The sequence below is a fragment of the Petaurus breviceps genome, unplaced genomic scaffold, assembly GCF_028583685.1.
Source record: "Petaurus breviceps papuanus isolate PSGF00001 unplaced genomic scaffold, PetGlider_PUasm1.0 90977, whole genome shotgun sequence".
In the NCBI taxonomy this organism is placed as follows: Eukaryota; Metazoa; Chordata; class Mammalia; order Diprotodontia; family Petauridae; genus Petaurus; species Petaurus breviceps.
In genome coordinates, this window is record NW_027187391.1 from 55541571 (window position 1) to 55565399 (window position 23829).

The following is a 23829-nucleotide window of genomic DNA, read 5'->3' on the forward strand; positions in this document are numbered from 1 at the left end:
GTAAGACAAGGAGTACCTTTCTGAAGAACAATGCAAAGGTTGATCCTCTTTGTCCTCATCTCCAAATCACTAAAATTACGGTGACCAGTGGACTTACACGTAAAATAGGAAAACAACTCTGACCAAATTTCCAGGCTTAATGTTTTAAAGTAAGGTTCTTTGGTTCACTCTCATGACCAGTTTTGTGTATTCCTGAAAGCAAAAGTCAGTCAATTACCATTTATTAAGCTCTTATTGCATATCAAGCATGGTTCTGAGCACTAGAAATGCAAATAAAACAATCTATGCCCTCACATACAAAGAAACTAAAGGGGTGGTGCTAATTGGCATGGGGGCATTATAAAGGAAGCCCTGAGTATAGGCTAAAGATAAAGATGATATGGTTGGCCTGGTTACCCTCCTTAAATGTAGATTCTACATAGACTGGGTGAAGTCATCCAATCAGAGGGAGAAGTGGAAGGGGCAGAGTGTACTTCCAATGTGTAAATTCCAGGGCTGAGTGAGGTTTCAAGATGAAGAACTGGGACATCATAGGAAAAATCCCGAATGAAGAGGAAGAAAATTTAAGAACAATAATTTTGGAAAATCCACAATTATCCACAAAAATCTACAACCCACAATAGTATGGGTCTTCCTCCAGAAAGCCAGACTGCAACAATTCCATGTCTTAGTAAATGGCCTTCATGAGATCCTATAGCAAAACATTTTATTACCTGTTAGAAAAATTTCTTCTAATGAGCCTCTCCTTATTTAGATAGATCTTTGTAAACACATGTATACAATCTGTCACCGATTCTATACTTAATTTTTTTTTTGTTTGGTAGGACCTGCTGGAGAGTTTGCACTCCACTGCATAATCTTTCAGATGAGTCTAAAAATACATTATTCTAATTATTCAGCCCACCTGCTATATATGCTAATAAGCAATCATTTTTACTGAGAAAGAAATTATATCCAAATTGGCTATATACCTTACTTATAACTGCTAGCCATCCCTCCCCTACCTCAGCCCCCTCTTTCCCCAAAATTCTTCTGTTAGCCTTTTAAACCAAGAGGTTCAACTGATTGATTTGGAAATTGACCAGACCTAAGAAATGTTGTTTTGATCTTCTGACAGGCAAGAAAGCCACTTAGCAAGGTAGGACCTTCATCTCTACCAGTTCATTATGTCCTAAGAGGAAAAAAATATATATATGAAGGGACCAGCTGGCAGAGGGAAGCAAGAGTCTTTGAAGATTAGTTCTCCTGAATCAATTCAGTTAGTCAGAAGCCTAGCAAAAGCAGAACCTGTAAGTGAACATTAAATGAAACATGGTGTAAAACTATCTCTGAGACACATACCATGTTTCCCCGATAATAAGACACTGTCTTATTATTTTTTTTGGAAAGAAAAACACCAGAGGGCTTATTTTCAGGGGAGGGCTTATGTTGTCCTGCCTCAGCTCTCCTCCGCGGCACTACTCTCAATGGCGCCAGCAAGCAAATCACTGGGGAAGAACAGGATGACACGCTCACTGCTGCAACTCTGATTGGATGCAGCTCGGAGCGCAGCGTGCGTTTCACCTGGGGGGGGGGAACGGTGCATACAGAGGGTACGGTAATGTAGCGTGTAGTGCAGGGGATCACCTTCACTACAGTAGCAATCTCAATAGGGCTTATTTTCGGGGGAGGGCTTATTTTAGAGGAATCTTACACAGTAAGGGGAGGGCTTATTTTCGGGATAGGTCTTATTATCGGGGAAACACGGGTATAGGCTCTCAGGCTGCCGATCCTTGGATTGAATATGCTTGAAGGTGACCATGTGAACTTTACTTCAGTAAATGTCAGGTGGAAATCCTTGTTTTTAAGTTTGGTAGAACTACAGTTCCATGTTTTCAGAAGGTGTCCTATAATCATATCAAACCTACATGGGTTTGAAACCACTTTCAGGCAAAACCCAGCATTACCATTATTGACTCATGAAGAATAATCACAGGATCATAAATGCAGCCGTTGAAGGGACTTCAGAGGCCGTCTAATCCAACCATTTTACTTTACAGGTGAGGAAGTGGAGGCCCAAAATTTAGTAAATTTCCTAAAGTCACATGAATGGTAAGAACCAAAGGTAGGATTTGATCCATACTCCCTTGATTCTGGAGCCAGTGTTTTCATTGTGCATGCACTGTTCCATGAGGATCAAAGGGAACAGGACTAAGTCTCTGTGATTACCCAAAACCAAAACAAAAGGACCATATGGGAATGGTGAGGATCCACAAGAAAAACAAAGCAAGGAATCAATCTGCTGACAAAACAAATAATAGACTGAATTATTCATTTTTCAACCAGTTGTTTCTGAGACAATTTCTTTACATCCTTGACAACATGTTTTGAGGTGAAGATGCATGATACAAATAGTAATTCAAGTTCACAGGGGCAACTAGACTACTCACTGTTCATACTTCACTAGGACTAGTTATTTAAGAAACAAAAACATTCTCTGCCTTTTTACCCCAAATGAAGAGTCTTGTGTTCTGTATTTCCAATGAGCAGAACTTTCACTGGAAACCACATGAAAATATTTTAGAAACAAAAAGATGCACCAAACAACCTCTGACTGAGGAAAGGTCAAAGACAAGTTTAGATGCTAAATATCGAATTGAGTAGCCTTCATGTACACCAGGGAGCACTACTGGCCAGAGCTTTGCTATATTATGAAGACAATATTTTTCCTGCTGGGGGCATGTCCTTGGCTGGCAGAATCTAAAAAAAAGAAGAAGAAGAAGAGAACTAAAGTGAAAAGGGAGGTGATGTGCATGTGATATTTTTAGGAAGCATGTTCTGAAAGCCCACATAGCTTAATATTTCTTTATAATTCAGTTCTTGTCATCCTCAGCCCCATCTGATCACCTCCTATAAGGCATTGACTTGTAGTGAAATGAAGTGGAGTTGAAAAATTAGGTCTGTGATCTTATACCCCAAATCCCAGCACTATAATCACACCTAGTAATTATGTAGCAGTAGTTAGTAGTGTGGTCTTGAACAAGTCATTTGAACTTCATAAAGCTTCTGTTTCCTCATCTGCAAAGTGAGAGGGTTAGATCAGATAATATCCAAGTTCCTGTCTATAGGTAATATTCAATGATTCGGCTGAGGCTAGAAGGTCTTTTTTTAATATTAAAAGATAGTGTTTATGATAGAAACAGAACACTTGGAATAAATGGTACAATGCATAGGAAAATTAGTAAATTGTATTCTTTGGACACAGTTCAAAGTGGAGCAAAGTGCAAAAGTGGAGATTTTTCCCCATTAGGTTTATGTGTCATACTGAATTTTTTGCCTTGTTCTTTAAATTTTTCTATTTCTAAATGTTATCTATACCCTCTTTTTCATATCACTCAATCCCGATTGATTCTCAGAACTAACAACAGAATCTTACTTTGTAACACAGACATATGGTTAAACAAAAAAAAATCTAATACATTGACCATGACTGACAACATATACCTCATAAAACACCTATAGTTTATAATTTCAACTGAGAGGAACAAGGCCTGCTTCAACATCAGTCTTCTGAAGTCACAACCAGTCACCACACTGATCAGAGTTCTGATGTATGAAGATATAGTAAGCACTTAATAAATGCCTTATTCATTCATTCATGTTTTCTAATATTGTTGGCCATCATATAGTTGCCTTGATTCTGCTAACTTTACTCTGTCTGCATCAGTTCATATAAGTCTTCCCAAGTTTCTATGAAATTTTCATATTTATCATTTATATAGTAACACCTTAATGGCCTATTACATTTATATGTCCTAATTCAATTCAGCCATTCCTCAGCTAATGAGCATCCATTTTTTATAAAGATTTTTGCCATCATAAAAATGCTACTATAAATATTCCCCCTTTGAACTCCTTTGACTATATGCTCTATATTTTAATTTTTCCTGCTTATCTCTCAACAGTTGGGCATCAGGGCAATCTTTTTCAAATAAAGCTTGATAAGATTCTATTTCTATTTTAGAAAATTATTTGTGTTATATAAAGGTTTTTATTTAAATGACTGATCAAATTCATTTAATATTCATCATAGTACAATAAAAATGAAAAGAACATTCACATACAAAAAAAAATCAAAAGTGAACATAGCAAAATTATAAAGATCAAACATGACTTGAAAGAAGAGATATGTGAGAACACTCCCAACCCACCCCTTCATGGAGGCAGGAATTCCACAGGTGTTACATATTGCACATATTTTCGGACTTTTTCAATGTATGGATAGGATGAGCTGATATTTTCCTCCTATTTTTTGTCTTTAAAAAATACTATGTGGTATGGCTTTCTAGGAATCGGTAGAGGAAGGATACTGGGGAAAACCATGAGGATGTGAATAACAAAATTCATCAATAAAAACTTTTTTAATACAATGAAATTGTAATTTAAGAAAATGAAATCAAATGGAACTTAAATTTCAGTTTGTGATACAAATTTATAACAATATTTTCTTATTTTAAATTGCATTAATATTTTTTAAAAGCCCATCATAACTTGTGATTTTGGGGGGAGATTTCATTTATGATTTGTTCAGTCTCTCTAAGATTGAGTTGTCTACATTATCCATTTTTTCTGTTAAATTGGTCATTTTATATTTCTGTAAATACTCAGCTGTTTTGTTTAACTTTTCAGTTTTCTTTTCACATAATTAAATATAATCATTTCTAATGATTTCTTCTCTTCATTTGTTTCTTGCTTGAATTTCCTCTTTTTACTTTAGTAATTTGGTTCTTCTCTCTTTTTAAAATTAAATGAGCTAGTGGTTTGGTCTTTCTTTTTTTTTTTCAAAAAAAGTTTTCATCTTGTTTATCACCTCAATAGTTGTTTGTTTTCCATTTTATGGCTTCTTTTAAAGTTTCTATTTTCGTGTTTATTTGGAAATTATTAGTTTGTTGATTTTCCTTTTTTTTTAGTTATAAGCTCACTTAATTGATCTTTTCTTTCTCTCTTTTATTGATGTGAGTCACATTATGAATTTTCCTCTGACTGCTCTGCTTCTAAAAGTTTTGGTAAGCTATTTCATTGTTATTATTTTCTTCAATATAATTATATAATTTCTTTAAATTGTTCTTTGGCCCACTCATTCTTCAGTAAAGCCCTATTTAGTCTACATTAAAGTCTGAATTTTCTCCCAAAATTTCCTTTATTATGATTTTATTGCATTGTAGCATGTGAAAGCTATCCTTAATATTTAATATCTCTGCCTTCCTGAATTTCTTTGTGAGGTTTTTTTTTTTTACTTATAAGTACAAGGTCAAGTTTTATAAATCTGTGATAAAAAGCTGAAAATATCAATATGCTTTATTATTCCCATTAAATAATTAACAAAGGTTCATCCTCTCTAATATGTTTTTTAAAATTCCTAAATTCCTTTTGCTTACTTTTCTTCTAAACTTGTTAAGGTCTGAAAGTTCCCAACCAATATGGTATTACTCTCTAGTTTTCCCTGTAGTTCAATTAGCTTTCCCCTTATGTACATGGGTGCTATGACATTTGTTGTATATATATTTCATATTTAAATTGTTTCAGTGTCTGTGATGACATTACATGTAAGTAGATTCCCTGCTATCTCTCTTATTTTCACTGTTGCCTTATCTGGGAAAATGAATGTTATTTATACCCTTTTTTTTAATTCAACTGAGGCATTATAGCTTACATTACATTTTAATTTTGAATGAAATTTTACATTTTAAGTATTTTTTAAATTAAACAACAAATTTTTCCTTCTCTATCCAGCAGATAAAGATCACAGTTTGGTGACTGATCACTGCTCTGATGCCATGAACTGAAGTGGTGAGGTACTTTCCTTACCCTACTTACCTCTCTTTCACCCAGACTCTCAGAAATGGGCCTGGGAGTATTTGTTCCTACTCTGTTTTGTTTGTCCGTCTCACTTTCAGGTGCTAGAAGTGATCCCCATGGGACCCAGAAGTTCCAGCCATGACACCTTTGGAGCTAAGATTGCAGGTGGGATGGTGCAGCCAGACCAATGTGAAAGTTCTGAGAAGTCAGGGTGCCTGGACCTCAAGCCCAAGAGGAGTTTGAACTTGGAACTGTGCCCTATATGAATTGAGCTAAATTATTAATCTAATCCCTTTCCCCTCCTCAAAGACTGAGGTGATACAGAAGGGAGGATAGGAGGGGAGCAGAACTATGCCTCCTATATGTTAGGGGAGTAAATTTACATATTTGAAATTATAGCTTTTGACATAAATATTTCTTTTACAAAGCTAAAAAAAAATGCACACAAATCATTAGGTGTTTTTTATGCATTTTTCCACTTCCTAATCCCATTTTCAATTACAGATATGATTGTTACATTTATTTTTTATCTCATTTTATCCTATTATAGTGTTTTCTGTCTTTCATCCCCTCCCTTGAAAGAAAAATAAAAATAGGTAGGAAAAGAGAATGAAATCAGCATTCCTTATCTGTAGCTGTAATGTCTGCTGTTTGATGCAGATCCTATCCTCTCCCTCTACACTAAGCACAAACACAAACGCTAGGCAGTTGTGCTGGAGGCTTGTGCTTTCTCTCTCTATCTCTCTCTCTCTCTCTCTCTCTCTCTCTCTTTCTTTTTGCTTGTATTTCCATTCTCAAATCTCTCTCTCTCTCTCTCTCTCTCTCTCTCTCTCTCTCTCTCTCTCTCTCTCTCTCTCTCTCTCTCTCTCTCTCTGTCTCTGTCTCTCTGTCTGTCTCTGTGTGTCTGTCTCTCTCTCTCCTTCTCTTCCTTAAAAAAAATCAGTACTCAGTAACTGAAGTTAGTCACCTCTACTTGATTTTAAAGTTACTTGATACCAAATGCTTTCTTCTCATCTCCTACACTTTCCCCCAATCCCTAGGATACTTTGATTCTCAGTCATTTAATCAATAAACATCTTAACTAAATGTTCACTATGTGCCAGGTAGGGTACTAAGGTTTGAGAATGGAAATACAAGCAAAAAGAAAGACAGTCCCTGTCCTCAAGAAGCTTACATTCTAACAGGGAAAGACAACACATAAAAGGAAGATGAAGACTAGAAAATAAAGCCTAGCTCATCATCATGCAGCTATGAGGGACTGGTTTGAGGTACCTTTGATCCTTGCAAACTATCTCATAAATGAGTGAAGATAGCAATAAGGTGACAGAGTGTAGAAGGTTCAGCCCAACCCATCATAGCTAACAGAAAGCTATCTCCAACATGTCTACTCTACCAACATGGTATCAGAAGCAACATAGGATCAGAGATTCAGAGCTGGAATGGGCCTTAGAAGGCCATCAAATCTAAAACATTTTTATATACAAAGATTATTCATTTAATAAACAGTTCACTTATGTGTGCCCAACACTAAGAAAAGCCTTAGTAGGGGGACATAGCAGAATAAATAAGACCTGACCTCTGCATTTAAAGAACCCACACGCTTTCTGTGTCTATTGGAGAATAGTTCTTGGTCTTGTATATGCATGTTAATTCCCTACATATGGTGGATTATCAAAGATTTTTCTATGTAAAAAAAAAAAAAACAATAAAAAATGTCTTTTAATCCTAGCTGACCTAATTTTTAGAAACCCTTTTTTTTTCTTTTAGGCATTACTGACCAACTGACCACATGGAAGTATGTTGAAATATCCCACAGGCCATCCAGGTGGAAATGTCCAGCAAGCTTACTGGGGATAAAAAACTGGAACTTAGGAGAAAGATTGCAGCTGGATGAATAAATAGGTTTAGAAATCAACTGGGTAAAAATAATGATCAGAGAAGATGAGTTCACCGAAGGGAAAAAGAGAGACAAGACAAAAGAACTAAGCCTTGGGGAACATTCATGCTTAGAATATGAGAGATGAAGGAGACTAAGAAAGAAAAACAGTGATCAATAGAGAGGAAGACACTGATGAGTAAACAGTGTCATAAAAGCTAAAGGAGGCAAAAGTATTTTGGAAGAACAAGTAGACTCTTGTGTTAAAAGAAGAGATAATATGCATGGGGGAAAGGTCACCAGATTTAGCAATTAAAAGGTTGTTCACAGTTTTGAAAAATAAGTTTCACTAGAGTGGTAGAATTAAAAGCCAGAGTATAGGGGGTTGAAGCATGAGCAGGGAAAGAGGAAATAGGCAGAAAGAATAGCCAGAGGAAGCATGCACTTGCAGAAGAAGGAGGAATTGAAGGTCACATAAAGAATAATTTTAACAAGAATAGGGCAGAGGGGAAAGAAGGAAAGTCATATAGGGAAATTTCAGAGTTCAATATCATGGAAGATGGACATCCAAGGATGATTGTGATTAATGATGGAGAGTCTGTAGGAACTTAAAAGTACAATAAAGATGGAGGTAGTGGAAGTTAAAGAGGTTGGTGAAGAGAATACTTGATTTTTAATTCATTTTAAGAATGAGAGAAAGGATTTAAATAGAAGCAAGATTGAGTTAGCTATTGAATCCTTGGGAAAGAGAGTAATTTGAAGGCTAATAGATTAGGACGTGGAAGGATGTTGTAGATGTATGGAGTGACCTTCAGTGTATAAGAAGTGATAGTAGCATAAGAATGGCAAAGAAGGGATGATAATAAGCATGGAATACTCCAACTTGTCTTCCTTGACCATTGTGTTAGATGATATAAAAGAAGGAACCCCAGCACCGGAAAGAGTGACCCACTCAAAGTTTCCTTGAGTAAAATATGGAGAGTGTGAAAGGAAAGAATCAATACTGCCAGAGAGTTTGTTGATAACATTAGGGGATTCCAGAGGGTACAATAGAGGGTAAAGACGGAGAAAAACAGAGATTAAGGAGGTGATTGTTGTTGTGTTGTTTCAATCATGTACAACTCTTCATGACTCCATTTGCCATTTCCTTCTCTAGCTCATTTTGCAGATGAGGAAATTGAAGCAAACAGGTTAAGTGACTTCTCCAAGGTCACACAGCTAGTAAGTGAGGTCACATTTGAACTCATGAAGATGAGTTTTCCTGTTTCCAAGCCTAGTGTTCTATCGATTACATCACCACTTCACTGTATTTAAGGAGGAAGATTAAAGAGGATAGAATTTTACAAGAATAAGAACGTTGGAAAGAGGTGGCAGGGAAATGGGGTTACTTACTTTAGCAACTGACTCTGCATCACAGAAATTAGGGGAACAGGAAGTAGGAGTATGCAGACAGAATGGTACACTGAAAAAAGTACTTGCCCTGGAGTCAGAGGTCCTAGATTCAAATCCCGTCTTTAATACATGCTACTTATATGGGTAAGTCATTTAACCTTACTATTCTCAGTCTCCTCATCTTTATTTAATCTCAGGGTGTGTAATGGAAATGCAGATTTAAAGATCTTCCCTGCCCCTAGGCTAACGTGTACCTGGAGCCTGGGGTGGGAGGCTGGTTTTTCAGTAGATACTTTTTGATTGGCCAGTGGGTCAATAAGGTTGTTACATTCTCTGAGCCAGGAGAAGGCTATATAAGCCCTGATGTGTAGCTTTGTTTTGGGACTCACTTTGAGAAGTGTTCTGTGATTTGATCTGAATTCTGGGAAGCTGTTGTTGAGAGTCCCCCGGCTTTGAAAAACCCAGAATGTGGAAACCCAGATGTTGACTGGGTATGGATGTAATGGTTGGACAGTTTGGAAATCTGTCTACTTGATGTTTCTGTCTTGATAATTATGCCTGTATACTTTGAGGTTCAGGGTGCTGACCTTTTCTCCTGAACAAGGTAAACGATATATGTCTGACTGATTAAAGTAAGCTTGGTAACCCATTTTGAGTTGCTTTCCTTTAACAAAGCAGATCCAAGAACCTGTGGTAGCTGCAAACCCTGAGGACGCGCTTGGGGTGCTTGCTGCTACAGGGTGGCACCCACATGAAGACCATATCCCCTTTATCTTTCTCTAGACTGTCCTGTTTACCCCAAACTGCCTTTACAATAGCAGGGGATAATCATTACCATATATCTACTACTCAAACTCCCTCTCAGAATCTTAGGGGTAAATCTAGTATATGGAAGGATATATTCCTATAACTCACTACTGCATCCCCTGAGTCCCCACTGGTGTGCTTTCCATTTACACAAATCAATCACAATAACATGACTGATGGTTAAATTTGAAATATTTACTAAATAATAAGGCAAAACCAAGAATAGTCATCATATGTAATGAATAAAATGCAAAAACAGGAATAACCAAAATATAACAATCCACCCATAAACTTGCATTCCCACCAATAAACAATGTTACTGAGGGGTAAAGGGAATAAGCTCACACTTACAGAAAACTAGCAGGAAAATACATAAATAGGAAAATCGATAAGCCTGGAGCAACTCACAACTCTGGACCATAGACCTTGATCTCTTTGGTCTCTGTAGATAACAGTCTATGCTACATATCACTTGCTCACTAAACTGCTTCTCTGATATTTCTTCCTAGTCCTCATATATCTCCTATTAGGTAAAGCCTCTTAGGCAGCTAAAATAATGGCTCTTTTAGCTCAAGGCCACATTTGGCAGGTTGTTGAGAAAGCGCTATGCTTTTTCACTGATAAACAGTTCCCTTAAGGCAGAAAAACTCAAATATGGTCTGGGGCTCTGAGGATTTTTTTCCCTTTCAAGATTTAGATAATTAAAGAACCACATAGTCTTTCTGAAGTCAACTCTTCAAATAGCAGGGGATTCTATTTTATTCAAGCAGGTCTTAGCAGAGATACATTTCTTCTCGCAGCAAAGTTAGAGGCAAAGTCTATGTTTCCCTCTTTTGTTTTCCCTCTCATACCAAAGGAGCAACACAGGCAAACTCCTGAAAGGTTTTCTTTCTCTCAGCCTATATAGATGATCCTAGAGGATGATGCTGCCCTTTAGTCAATCAGCTGTCAGCAAAACAATGTCTTTTCTTCTAATAAGCACAGGTCTCAGAAAAATAATTGCAGATCCTGGTCAACTTCCTGTTAGCTCTTGTATTCTTTTTTCAATAAGAGGCTCCTTTCCTCACCTCTTGTGCCTTCTGTCCCACACTCCTCCTGTGCTCATCTTCTCCTGCTTTTATCTTCATCTGATTACATCTACCTTTCTTATACCTTTCAGTGCCTTAAATCAGGACCTCCACATAAGCAGTAGACTATTAGATCTTTCCTGACATTTTGTGTGAAACTCAAAAACTCTGCTTTCTGTTACATAGGACACCAATAGACCTGATAATATTTTTCATTAAATTAAACTAAAATAGAAAAAAAAAGTTCCTCTTTCCTTACATGACTAATAATATTTACTGAATGAAAGCAAGGCTTTGCCTAAAATATCAATAAGTTAAATTTAATGTTCTGCTTAAAGTAACCCTCATCATTTTTGCTGGTACGCTACCTAGCTCAGTTGTTTTAGAAATTACTGCAACCAAGGAAGGCAATCCTTTTTATCTCAGGTTGTGGAAATTTCTAAAATAACTTAGAAAATGTAATTGTTGAAAGATACTTGAAAGGGTATTCCTTAAATTTGGAATCAGAGGACCTGGATCTGAATGAATCCTGGTTCTTCGGCTAACTACCTCTCTGACCTTGGTTGAGGTCATTAGCCTCTATAGCGCTGTTTCTTCATATGTAAAATGGGAGGTTGGACTAGATGACCCCTAAGGAACTTTCCAGGTCTGAAATCTATGATTCTATGAATTCTTTATCTTATTCCTTATTTTCCCTGGGGATTTACTAAGGTTAGCATAAGAGATAGTGCCTGATTGATTCCACAGCAAAAGGGGGAGATAATGAGGCCTACATAGATCCGTTTACATTTATCATTAGTGGAAAATTGCTGCACAAGGCAAAGAAACTTGTCAGTGTTTTAAGTAATGAGTCTAGTTTTGAATTGATTATTGGGTCCAAGTACATGGAATTTGTTGAATGGAAACTGAATGTAAGAAGTTTCATTAAAACACAGACATGCAGATTTTCCTCAGTAAGAACCTAGGATTTTATCACCATGAGATGTTTAACTGGAAATGTGAACTAATTGAGTTACAGAGTATTTGTTTGACTACACAGTCAATAACTTCATACAAAAAGCTATTTCTAATCCATGTAATTTCTACATTTGTCAAAGACCTAATTTCCTCAAATAACTTTCCCTTTTCTCTTTATAGTACTAGTTGACAGTCATTCCTGTTATAGTTTTGACTTCTAGGATATAACAACTGGGTAATGTCAGACCAACCATCATTTGAAGCTTTTTAATGCCTTTAAACCATGGAAATAACAAAACGGAAGATCTGCCATGAGTTCCTTTCAAAGAAAAACAGATGCTTGATCCTGACATTTTGCCTTCTTTTATTGGCTATTCTTGGTCATCTCAAAATCATAACACACTTAGAGTAACCCTTCTCTTACTCAAGCCCCAAAGGAATAATATAGAATCATCAAATAACTCATATGACAGTTTAGCTTCTCTAAGTGGGTGGGGAGAGGGGAAGTATTATACCTACTACCCACCTCCTTATGTCAAGACCTAACAGGAGATCTACCCTGATTTCCTTCATCCCTTACCCTGAAATGTGGCACTAGGCCAAGTAATCTGAATCACCTGGTTTGTTATCTTATGCTCAAACCAACTACAGAAATCACTTTGCAACAAGTCTAGCCAGACAAAGGGAAAAAATTATAGCACAGCAACCAAGACCATAGTTTTTCAGAAAAGTGAAAGAAATCAGAAAAATCAAATAACATCAGTACTTCTACTCTAAAGTAGATACACAACTGATTATAGACCTAAATTAAATTAAATTAAATAATAGACCTAATATGTGTATACCTATCTTCCCCACATTGCATTTTAATATTGTAATTTTTGAAGTTTGTGAAAAATTACATTAAATCATCTAAGAGGCAAGAGATTCTCCATGACAGATTTATAGAAGGATATAGACAAGAGTTCTGTGAGATAAATGTGGCTAGGTGACAATCTGCACTGACAGAAGAAATGCAGATATCAAGGAAGCCATCTGTCTATTGATCTATCAGAATACTTAATTATATTTGTGATAAGTGCTATCTGGGAGAATAATAAAGGAACTGTTGCATAGAAAAATGCCTGCTATACAGTCATATTTTTCAAATGCCTTGGGAAGATTAGCTGGTTCCATAGTTTGCCCATCTAATGCTCAAACCCCAGGGTCATCTCCCTGATGCCTGAGGTGGTTCCAAAGTGGATCCTGGGCCAGGTCTGGAAAAATCTTAAAACTGAAACATTCCCTGAACCTCTCTATCCAACTATGACATCACAAAGAATCTCTAGACGCTTACAAAGAGATCAGACCGTCCTGGCATGCTTTGCTCCCAAAGCCAAAACCAGAGTGGCCCAAGAAGGCTGAAGCCACATTAGCATTCTGGGTGTGGGTTAGGGAATTCCTCAAGCTTGAGTACAGCAGTGGAAAATGGACTGGCTTATGTCTAGTCCTCCTAGAACTGGATTAGTGATTTGGCACAGTGCCATGTTATACAATGAGAGACCATTGTATGTCACCGGGAGAATAATCCAACACAAAAGAGGACAGCTTGACAAGCAACAATTCTGTGAAACAGCAGAGCAGATGGGTACTATGGGTTTAAATATCCTCGTGATATGTATGAGAAAGCTAAAACTCAGAGATGCCAACTAATCACTTGGCCAGGTAACACTGCTAGAAAGAATCAGGGGCAGAGTAAATTGCTGTTGTCATCCTGTGAGTTTGCAGACAATTTTTTAAAACCTGAATGGAAAGTTTTATATTTATCCCTATTAAATTTTACCTTCTTTTGTAAATTTTTCAATTTCATTTTTATTCAGTGTATTAATCAATAACCAACAATTATTAAGTAGCTACTGTGCACCAGGTAATATATAAGATGCTAAGGATACAAGGTCAAAGAATGAAACAGAACAAATTTGCAAGAAGCCCTTATTCTAATGGGGGAAATAACAGGGAGACAAATATAAGGTGAATAAATAAAACTATATACAAAATATTTGTCAGAGAGGACACTAATAGTTGGAAGGAATCAGAAAAAAAAAACTTCATGCAGGAGATACTGCTTAAGCTGAATCTTAAAGGCCTCTGTGGCAGAAATAAGAAGGTAGTGTATTTCATGCGAGACAGTCAATGCAAAGGCACAAAGATGGGAGATGGATTGTCCTGTGTGAAGAACAGAGAGAAAATTAACTTAACTGAATCACAGAGTTAGGGCATACTGTCCAATAAGACTGAAAAGATAGGTTGGATAGGCTTCTAAAAGCTTAAGAAATGTTGATTTTATTATAGACACAATTGGAAACCACAGGAGTTGGTTAAAGTAAGGGTGTCAACCTAATCAGTTCTTTGCTTAAAGAAAATCACTTTGGGAATAATTTGTAAAATGAATTGAAAAGAGAAGAGATGAGGCAGGGAGACCAGTTAAGAGGTTGTTGCAATAATCTATGGAAGGGATAATAATGTATAACATGTCTATCTTCCTAAGGAAAAGAGTAAAAAAATCACCCAATGAATGATATGAATCAGGTATGGGACAGATATTTATTTCTTACACATAAAAGATTCTCACAAGCACAATTTGACTTATAATTACTGTAATCTCTTAAGAAGTTAATATTCAACCCTCATCAGAACATAAAGCAATTTGGATGTTGGCTGATTAGATATTTTACATTTCATTGCTTTCCAATATCCAAATTCCTGGGTCATATCCATTAATAAAACACATCAAACTTTGGCCCAATCCTCTTGTTGGTTATCATCTTCTCCAAGAGCACAGGAGTAATTACTAGAGGGTCCTCTACTTGGTACCAAAAGGAGAGGACCTAAGATCTCCAAACATCTTGAATTCACAAGGCCACCTTTAAACTTGGACACATCAAGAACAGTTTTCAGTTACCCACTCAGAAAGATAAATGCAAAGTGGAAAAGTCAGACAGAGGCCCAGGCACAAGTTGAGTTGGGAGCTGTAGCAGATAGGGGAAAGAGCATAGTTCATTCTTCCCATATCATCCCCAACCCCAATGAGTCTGGAGATCACTACGTACATACTACAGAGGAGTCAAAACAAAGATACTGAGCCAAAAGTTATCTCCTCTAACTGACCCAGTTACCCCAGGGTTTACCATGTTATTCCAAAATACTGCATCCTTTCAGCTCTGGGTCATCCATGACCTGCTTTATGGGATTTCTCTTGTTAGAGGGCCTCTAAGTCTTTTGTGTTTTAAGCCATTTCTTACATGGTAGAGAAAATAAATATCTTATTTGTTGTTATCCAGTCATGTCTGACTCTTTGTGATCCCATTTGGGGTTTTCTTGGCAAAGATACTGGAGTGGCTTGCTACTTCCTTTTCCAGCATGTTTTACAGATGAGGAAACTGAGGCAAACAGTTAAGTGACTTGCCCAAGGTCACATAGCTAGGAAGTACCTGAGACCAGATTTGAACACAGGTCTTCCTGACTTCAGGCCCAGCACTCTATCTACTATGCCACCTAGCTGCCCCTACCCAGTATTTTATATCTGAAAAAAATGAACACTGATCCCCACCCATAAAAAATTACCTTAATGAGTAATTTGGCTTAATTTAAATTAACCCACTGCATTCCTCTATTTACTACTTATTTTGAGATTCCAGAAACTGTTGTCTGGGTAAGGAATCCCTTCTCAGAACAGTATTTGTAATTGACAAGAGTAGACTTCAAAGCAGTGATTTAAAAGGACTAGTAACAGAAGTAATGGCACACTATTGGAAATCTTTTCATGGGATCATGTAATTTAAAGCTGCAAAGGTCTTTAGACATTAACTAGTCCAACCCCCTACATTACAGATGAAAAACCAAGGCCCAAAGAAAGTGATTTGTCCCAAGAGCTACAGCCAGGTTTTCCTATTTGAAATCCAGTGCTCTTCCTACTACATAATAGTTTGACCTCAGTCCAGTAATCAACACTCTGAATGCAGTCATTCATCCAGCTCTGAATCTATCCAATTTTATCTTATCATCCAGACCACATTTCTCCATTCTATCCACAGGGATTTTATGAAAGAATTTGTCTAATGCTTTGCTGAAATGCTGATACATTTTATCTACAGCATTCCCTTCCCGCATCTAAAGTTTTGCATAATAGTTTTTATTATCTTAGTTACCACCTATGCAGAATTCCCTGATCATTTTTGTGATTTAAATAAATTGAGAACATTGTTCTATTATGCTTACTATTCTATAGTGGGTATTCCAAATGCCCTAATAAAGAAGATCTGTCTTCTTTGGGAGGAATATGACGCATAAATAGCTGACTATTCATGGTTAGCCAGGGAGATAATGATGGGGAAAGGGATGTAGGAACAGGGACAAAGGTGGAAGGGGGTGGTGAGGCCAGGTTTATTCCTGTGGAGAATGTGAACTTGAAGAAAGCAAAATGAAAACAGTACAAGCTTATTGAATTATGCTTGCCACCTTTAGGCTATCCTTCCATTTCTATTAATACTTTTTGCAAATGATGAGGTACAGGCTCTGGGAACCCCCTTGAACTCTGACTGAATCTTCCCATTTGATGAAGCATTTGCCTGAGGCCATAAGCCTTTCATTGTGGCTCTGCCCAAATCTTTGTTACTAGCTTAGCCCTCCTTTGTCCAGCAACTTACCACCCTTGATCCTCCCAAAATATCTATATCCAAATCCCGTTAACCCTTGAACTGGCCTAGCCCACCATTGTCTGTGGTCCCTCTAACCATAAAAATTATGAGGTTTAGGCAAAGGGTGCACTTGAGACCCCAAAATACCAACACAGCAGGGTCCTACTGAATGAATTTGACACGAGTCTTCTCTCAGCCAAAGAAAAGCAAAGTTTATTAAAAGTTTGCCATATTGGGTAGACTTTTTTTTTATTTTTTATTTTGGAGGGCAATTGGGGTTAAGTAACTTGCCCAAGGTCACATGGCTAGTTTTGTGTGTGTGTTAAGTGTCTGAGGCCCGATCCAAACTCAGGTCCTCCTGATTCTAGGGCTGGCACTCTACTCACTGTGCTACCTAGCCGCTCCAATATAGGGTAGACTCTTAAGGAGCCTAGGTATCTGTAAGGCTTGTATTGGACAAGCGGGACAGAGAATCATCTGACACAGAGTAAATCTGTGCTAGACAATTCTCTGGCACTCTCACACCACATGGAGGCCAGATGGGGTCTTGTATACAGAAAGGTTGTGGGAGGAATCTAGAGGTGGTTTAGGGGAGGAGTTTGGGGAGGGTCTTCAGGAGGAGTCAATGAGGTCAGACTCCAGTAATGAGTGATTAAGGGTGGGAAATTGCTGGAGGCTACCTGGAGCTGACAGACAAGGGTGGGCTAGGCCAGTTCAAGGGTGTAACAGATTTGGGTATAGATATTTTGGGAGGATCAAGGGTGGCAATTTGCTGGACAAAGGAGGGCTAAGCTAGTAACAAAAACTTGGGCAGAGCCACAAAGAAAGGCTTATGGCCTCAGGCAAATGCCTTATCAAATGGGAAGATTCAATCAGAGTTCAAGGGGGTTCCCAGAGCCTGTACCTCATCACAAATACTGATAAAGGTCAAAGCAAAAGCACTACCGTGTTTCCCCGATAATAAGACACTGTCTTATTATTATTATTGGACAGAAAAACACCAGAGGGCTTATTTTCAGGGGAGGGCTTATTTTAATGAACATTGACAGAAATTTTAATAAACAGGTAAATGTGAAGAAAAAAATGTACCTTTATTCAATAAGCAAATCACTGGGGAAGAACAGGATGACACGCTCACTGCTGCAGCTCTGATTGGATGCAGCTCGGCGCGGTACCGTAATGTAGTGTGTAGCACGTAGCGCAGGGGATCACCTTCACTACAGTAGCAATCTCAATAGGGCTTATTTTCGGGGGAGGGCTTATTTTAGAGGAATCTTACACAGTAAGGGGAGGGCTTATTTTCAGGATAGGTCTTATTATCAGGAAACACGGTAGCTGAGGAAGTCAGAAGCCTCTCCTGGGTTTGAGTCTGGGCTAGTACTTAAATCCTTGTTGATTGACTGATTAACTCTACTACTAACTAGGTATATGAACTTGGGCAAATCAGGTATGCTCTGTGAGCCTAAGTTTCATGAGCTGTAAAATGGAGATCATGATACTTCAACAGGGGTACTGTGACCATCAAAAGAAATAACAGATATAAAGTTCCATGTTACTATAAGGTACTATGTAAATGTACTTTGATACTTGGATGGTTCTATGATCCTATCAAATCAGAGATCCTTTCAATAAGGCAACTTATAACCCTATATAATACACTAAGTTTCCTCCTTTCAGCCTGTCCTGTAAATTCTCTACAGTATCCCAATCCAAAATGCTAGCAGCCTAATTCTATTTTTCTTAACATTATACAGATGCCAATGGAATATGAAGGCTCTCTTGGTTTTTCCCTAGCTCTTATTTTGAAGAAGGCTACATCCTTGTTAATCAACAATATAAATATAAGCTATTATAAGCTACTATTCAGTTTATCTCTGCAGGTTTTTAACATTTTTCTGGGTCATGATAAACCAGTGAAACTTAAAAACTCCTCAGAATGTTAATTTTTTAAATGTATAAAATAAAATTCATATAAAGAAAATATAAATGAAACCACTTATACTGAAAAATAGTTATCAAAATATTTTTTTAAAAAGTTCATGGATCCCAGGTTAACCCAGGACTCTACAGAGGAACAAACAATAAACATTAATTAAGTGTGTATTATGTGCTAGGCACTATGTATAATGAGGTATGTATGGGCTCTGGGAACCCCCTCAGCTCTCCTTGAGTCCTTGAGGTACAGGCTCTGGGAATCCCCCCCCCTTGAATTCTGATTAAATCATTTCATTTGATGAGGCATTTGCATGAAGCAATAAGCCTTACATTGTGTGGCTGGGCCCAAATCTCTGTTACTAGACTGCCTACCCTTGGGCCTATCAAAATATCAATCCACCCTTGAACTGGCCTAGCCCACCATTGTCTGTAGTCTCCAGGTTGCCTCCAGCAACTTCCCACCCTTAATCACTCATTGACCTCATTAACTCCTCCTGAAGACCCTCCCCAAACTCCTCCTCTAGACCACCCCTAGATTCCTCCCACAACCTTCTGTATATAAGACCCCCATCTTGTCTCCATGTCTGTGAGAGCTCCACAGAATGACCTAACACAGACAACTCTATGTCTAATCCAAGTGAACTTTTAATAAACTTTACTTTTCTTTGACTGAGAAAACAAGTCGAATTCATTCGTCAAGACCCAGCACGTTGGTATTTTGGGGTCTTCAGAGCAGCTCTAACTCTCTTTGTGGGTAACCTCTTCATTTTTATGGTTCCCTGATACTGGAAACACTGCTAATCTCAAGATCTTCTCCAGCTGGGACTGGAAGATACATAAGCCTCTCTCTTTCCCTAGTACCTTGGAAGTGCTGTTTTTTGTTTTGTTTTGTGGTTTTGTGTGTGTGTGTGTTTCTTTTTTTTGGGGGGGGGGCCTAACCTCTCAGGTCCCATTAGGTCAGATGCCTAGGAGGCTGTTTCGTGCTCAGCCTGACCTCAGGGTCTCAGTCCTCTTTGGTAATTTTGGAGAACATGGACATGTGCGCAGCTTCTGAAGAATGGAAGACAAGGACAGACGCCACATCTAGAATTTAAGCCAGATACTTTCAATTCTCTCAGTGCTAGGGAACTGGGAAAACTTCAGATACTTTTCTGTGGGTCTTTTTTTGTTTGTTTTTCGAGGCTTATTCTCAAACCTTCCTTTATGGACGAAGGGACTTCCAGGCCCTATGCCTGTAGCTCCCAAAAGTTCGCCTTTGGGTTGTCTTTTACAACATTGGAAAAAATTTAGTTTCTCTGGAGACCTTAAAAAGGAAAAGTTTTTTTTGTAACACCGTTTGGCCTCGGTATAGCCTAAAGGACGATGAATCGTGGCCTGTTTTGGGGACTTTAAAAGAGAATACTCTCTTGCAGTTAGAATCATACTGTCATAGAGAAAGAAGATGGATAGAAATTGCCTACTTAATGGCTTTTGTCGAAGGTTCTCAGGAAAGACTGTGAGAAGCTTGAAGGTAAAGGCCCTCCACAGAGGGGCAACGGGGACCAATTAAATGACCCCTTTCCTATGGCTTCAGCCCCAGCCCCTCACCCCTCAGCAACTCCTGCTCAGGTCACTGAGGCAGCTCCTCCAGCCCATTCTGCTGCACCCCAACCCTTTTCTCCTTGGTTCCCCTTCCCTTTTCCTCTAGCCCAATACCCTTCATTTCCTGCCTCCTACACCATCCATATCTCCTACCCTGCATCTCCCAGCATGGTCCCTCCCCCATCAGGGACCCCTGCTCAGGTCCCAGCCACTGGTCTTGCTGAGGAGCCTCCTTCTGTGGCCCCTCCCCCTGAGGCAACACCTACTCAGGCCTCAGGCCCTAGCCCCGAGGCAGTCATAGACTTCTGAACTCTTCTGACCCCTTCCCCTTCTCAGGTGCTGGCTGATCTTCCCCCTTGCCAGCCAGATCCCCCAGTCTTACAGTCTGATCCAGTTCAGCCAGCACCCCCCAGTCAATCTCTCACAGGAAGTAGGACTTCCAATATCTCTTCCCAGTCCTCTGTCTACACACCACCTTCAGGGCTTTTTCCCTTAAGGGAAGCACCTCTCTAGGGACAACTAGAGTGCATGTCCCATTCTCCATTTCTGATCTCAATCAAATTAAAGAAAAGTTGGGTAAGTTCTCTGAAAACCCAACAAAGTATACTGAAGGCTTTCAGGACTTATCCCTGCAATTCGAGCTTTCTTTGTTGTTCCACTGAGAAGAGGAGAATCTGGGAACAAGCCCCAAAATTTGGGGGTTTGGCTAGCAAAATACCCCCAGGAACAACTGCTGTTCCCACTATTTACCCAGGATGGGATTATCAGATATGGGATGATAGGGAGAAGAGAGACCATATGGTACTTTGCCTGTTAGAAGGCCTAAGAACTGCATTTCAAAAGCAAATGAATTACCAGAAAGTTAGAGAAATTTCTCAAACAAATCAAGAAAACCCTGCCCTTTTCCTAGATAGACTAACTGTGTGACCTTGGGAGAATCACTTAACCCCAACTGCCTTGCCTTCCCCCCTCCAAAAAAAAGAAAAAGAGAGGGTAAGATTTTTCCAGGTGACAATAGGTGTTAAGAGACATTCCAGGGAGAGAATAATATTCTAGGCAGAGAGAAAGATAAGAAAATATCAGGGAGTATCAGCTTCTAAAAGGGTGAGATGTGGAGTCTAGAGAATAGTGTACAATATGGCTAGAAATTAATTAAACTACAAGAGACTGATTTATAAACTCGAATGCCCATGTAGTCATCCGTAGTTAGGCATAGAGCTTTCTGGTGGCTATTATATTCATGTATACAATACAGACCACCCCCATTTGATGTTAAGAAAACTGGAAAACTGAATTTGTCCTCAGAATGTTAGTTGGTAAGAATTTGTAAGACCAAGGGGAAGAGGAAGAGAAAATGGAGGGAGAAAAGATGGAAGAATAACTTCTTACCACTAAGAAGCCCCAGTTCTGAGTTCATGTGGACTAGGTTCAAGTTTTCAGGGAGCCTGAAAGCCCAAGGCAAGAGGATCAAGCTCTGCTCTTCTTGGCTAATTATCCCCTCCTCCACCCTAGAGTAGAGCTATAAGGAAAATCTCTGGAATAAAGGTTAGACATAACTCTTATCTAGAGTCTTCTCTTAAAAGATAAACAGATGTCCCTTTTACAAAATGTATTCAATGTACAAAGTAGTATCACATGAAATGTTTAAAACACGCACACCAAAAAAATTAAAAATAATAAAAATTCAGAAGCATAATGATGAGTATCTGAAACATGAACAAAGTAACTTATCACTCCGATTATACTTTCCAAAGAACTCCCATTATACTTTCCTAAGAGGTAAGGAGGTCAAATTCTGCCTCAGACTTTCACCAGTTGTGTGACCCTGATCAGGTCACTCTCTAAGCCTCAAAAGTCTTGTGTGTGATATGAGGTCTTAATGATCTTTAAGACCCTTTCTAGATTTAGATCTATGCAACCATAATCCTATGATTTTCCGAAGACTTATTATAATGCCAAGCAAAGGCAATTTCCAAGGTTCAGAATACCAGCATAGCAACTCTACATTTTATTCAGTGACAAATTAAGGCAAAACATTCACAGAACTGAGAAAATCGAAATACAGCATTCACCAAGTGTAATTCAATAATTTCCAAGTACTACTACACCCCTGGAAAGTACATTCATCTAGTCAATCACAAAGTCCTTCTCAAATGGAGATTAGTTTCCAATCATAAACAAAGTACATTCATTTGGTCAGTCACAGAGCACAAAAAAGTCAAAAGTTTCCTACCCCTGGATCACAACTGAATTACAATTATCATCAGTTAACTCCAAGCACCTTCTCAAAAGGGGCATCTACCCCTGAGCTACAACAAGGTTAAAATATCATCACAGGCCAGACCCAGCAAGCCAGGGAGCGAGCAGACATCTGCCCGACCACCCACCACCCACCACCGACCGAGGACCCTAGCTCCTTGTGCCATGTCCAGCAGCTCCAATGTCGTGGCCATGAGGAAGGTGGTGCAGCAGCTCCTGCTCGAGGCCAGGCTCCACCGCATGAAGGTTTTTCAAGCTGCTGCCGATCTGAAAGAATTTTGCCTGCAAAATGCCCAAAATGATCCCCTGCTGACTGGGGTATCTTCCAGTACTAATCCTTTCTGGTCCCAGAAAGTGTGTTCATTCCTGTAGCAAGATGATCTTAAGCTACTTGGGAAGGATCTCCAAATCCATCTTCATATGTGGATCTGTGACGTGACGTGATGTTCTGTGATGTGATGTGAATTGTGACTATTCAAAGGAAAGAGAATTCTGAAGCCTGCACAAAAGTTTAATCTATATGTGTGTAACAATGTGCCAAGTTAATCATCCAAATTTCAACTTGTGTCAGACTTTCTCATCTACCTCTCTGAATTTTCATCCATTTCTGTTTTGTACACTGGCAAGAATACAATAAAGTATTCAGATGAAATATATATGTCATCACAGCATTTAATACCCAAAGAGAAGTCTTTTCTTCATCTTGACCCAAGGCAAGTTCTCAGCAATCTCTGTTCCTGGGGAGACAAAGCTTAACAAGGCCACAAGATACATTTCCAGTGTCCTCATCAATTCATATTCTGCCTGCAGAACAGTCTCAGGACCCCTGAAAACATCAGCAAGACCCTCTTCCAGGATTTCTGTAAACATACAACAGGAAAATCCTTCTTCAGGGCTTCTGAACCAACAGCAAGTTTCCAGAACCTCTGCAACAACAACACTGTCCTTCACCAGTGGACGAATCTGGCAAAACAACATCAAGACAGACAGACAAAATACAGGCATCACAGCCATGTCTCCTCAGTGCTTGGCAGCTCCAGGTGGCAGCTCTCAAAAGTCCTGGGCAGCTCCAACTGGCCCTCAGCAATCCTCTCTCTCTCTCTCTCTCTCTCTCTCTCTCTCTCTCTCTCTCTCTCTGCTTCCATAATGCTGCTTCCAAAAGTTCTTCTGCCTCTCTTCTCTCTGCTTGTGCCTCTCTAAATCCATGGTACCAGCTCCTCCCAGTTCAGCCCTCTCTTTTCATGTCAACAAGTCCATCCCACAAGTGGGATTCACAAGCTCTGGGTTTAACACTCAACCCAAAAACCAAGCCAATACAGGGGGATCAGGGGGATCTTTAAATTCCATTACTATTACACTTACATGACTACCCAAACTATCTGTGCCAACAGTCTGGATGTCCTTGCAATACTGTCCATGGCCTGAGCTTTCTTACTGCTTT

The 23829-nt window shown here is 38.8% G+C and overlaps 1 pseudogene; it reads left to right on the top strand.

Moving 5' to 3' along the window:
- Positions 1-22553: 22553 nt before the first annotated feature.
- On the top strand, positions 22554-23034 carry LOC138153340 (guanine nucleotide-binding protein G(I)/G(S)/G(O) subunit gamma-5 pseudogene; annotated as a pseudogene).
- Positions 23035-23829: the final 795 nt, after the last annotated feature.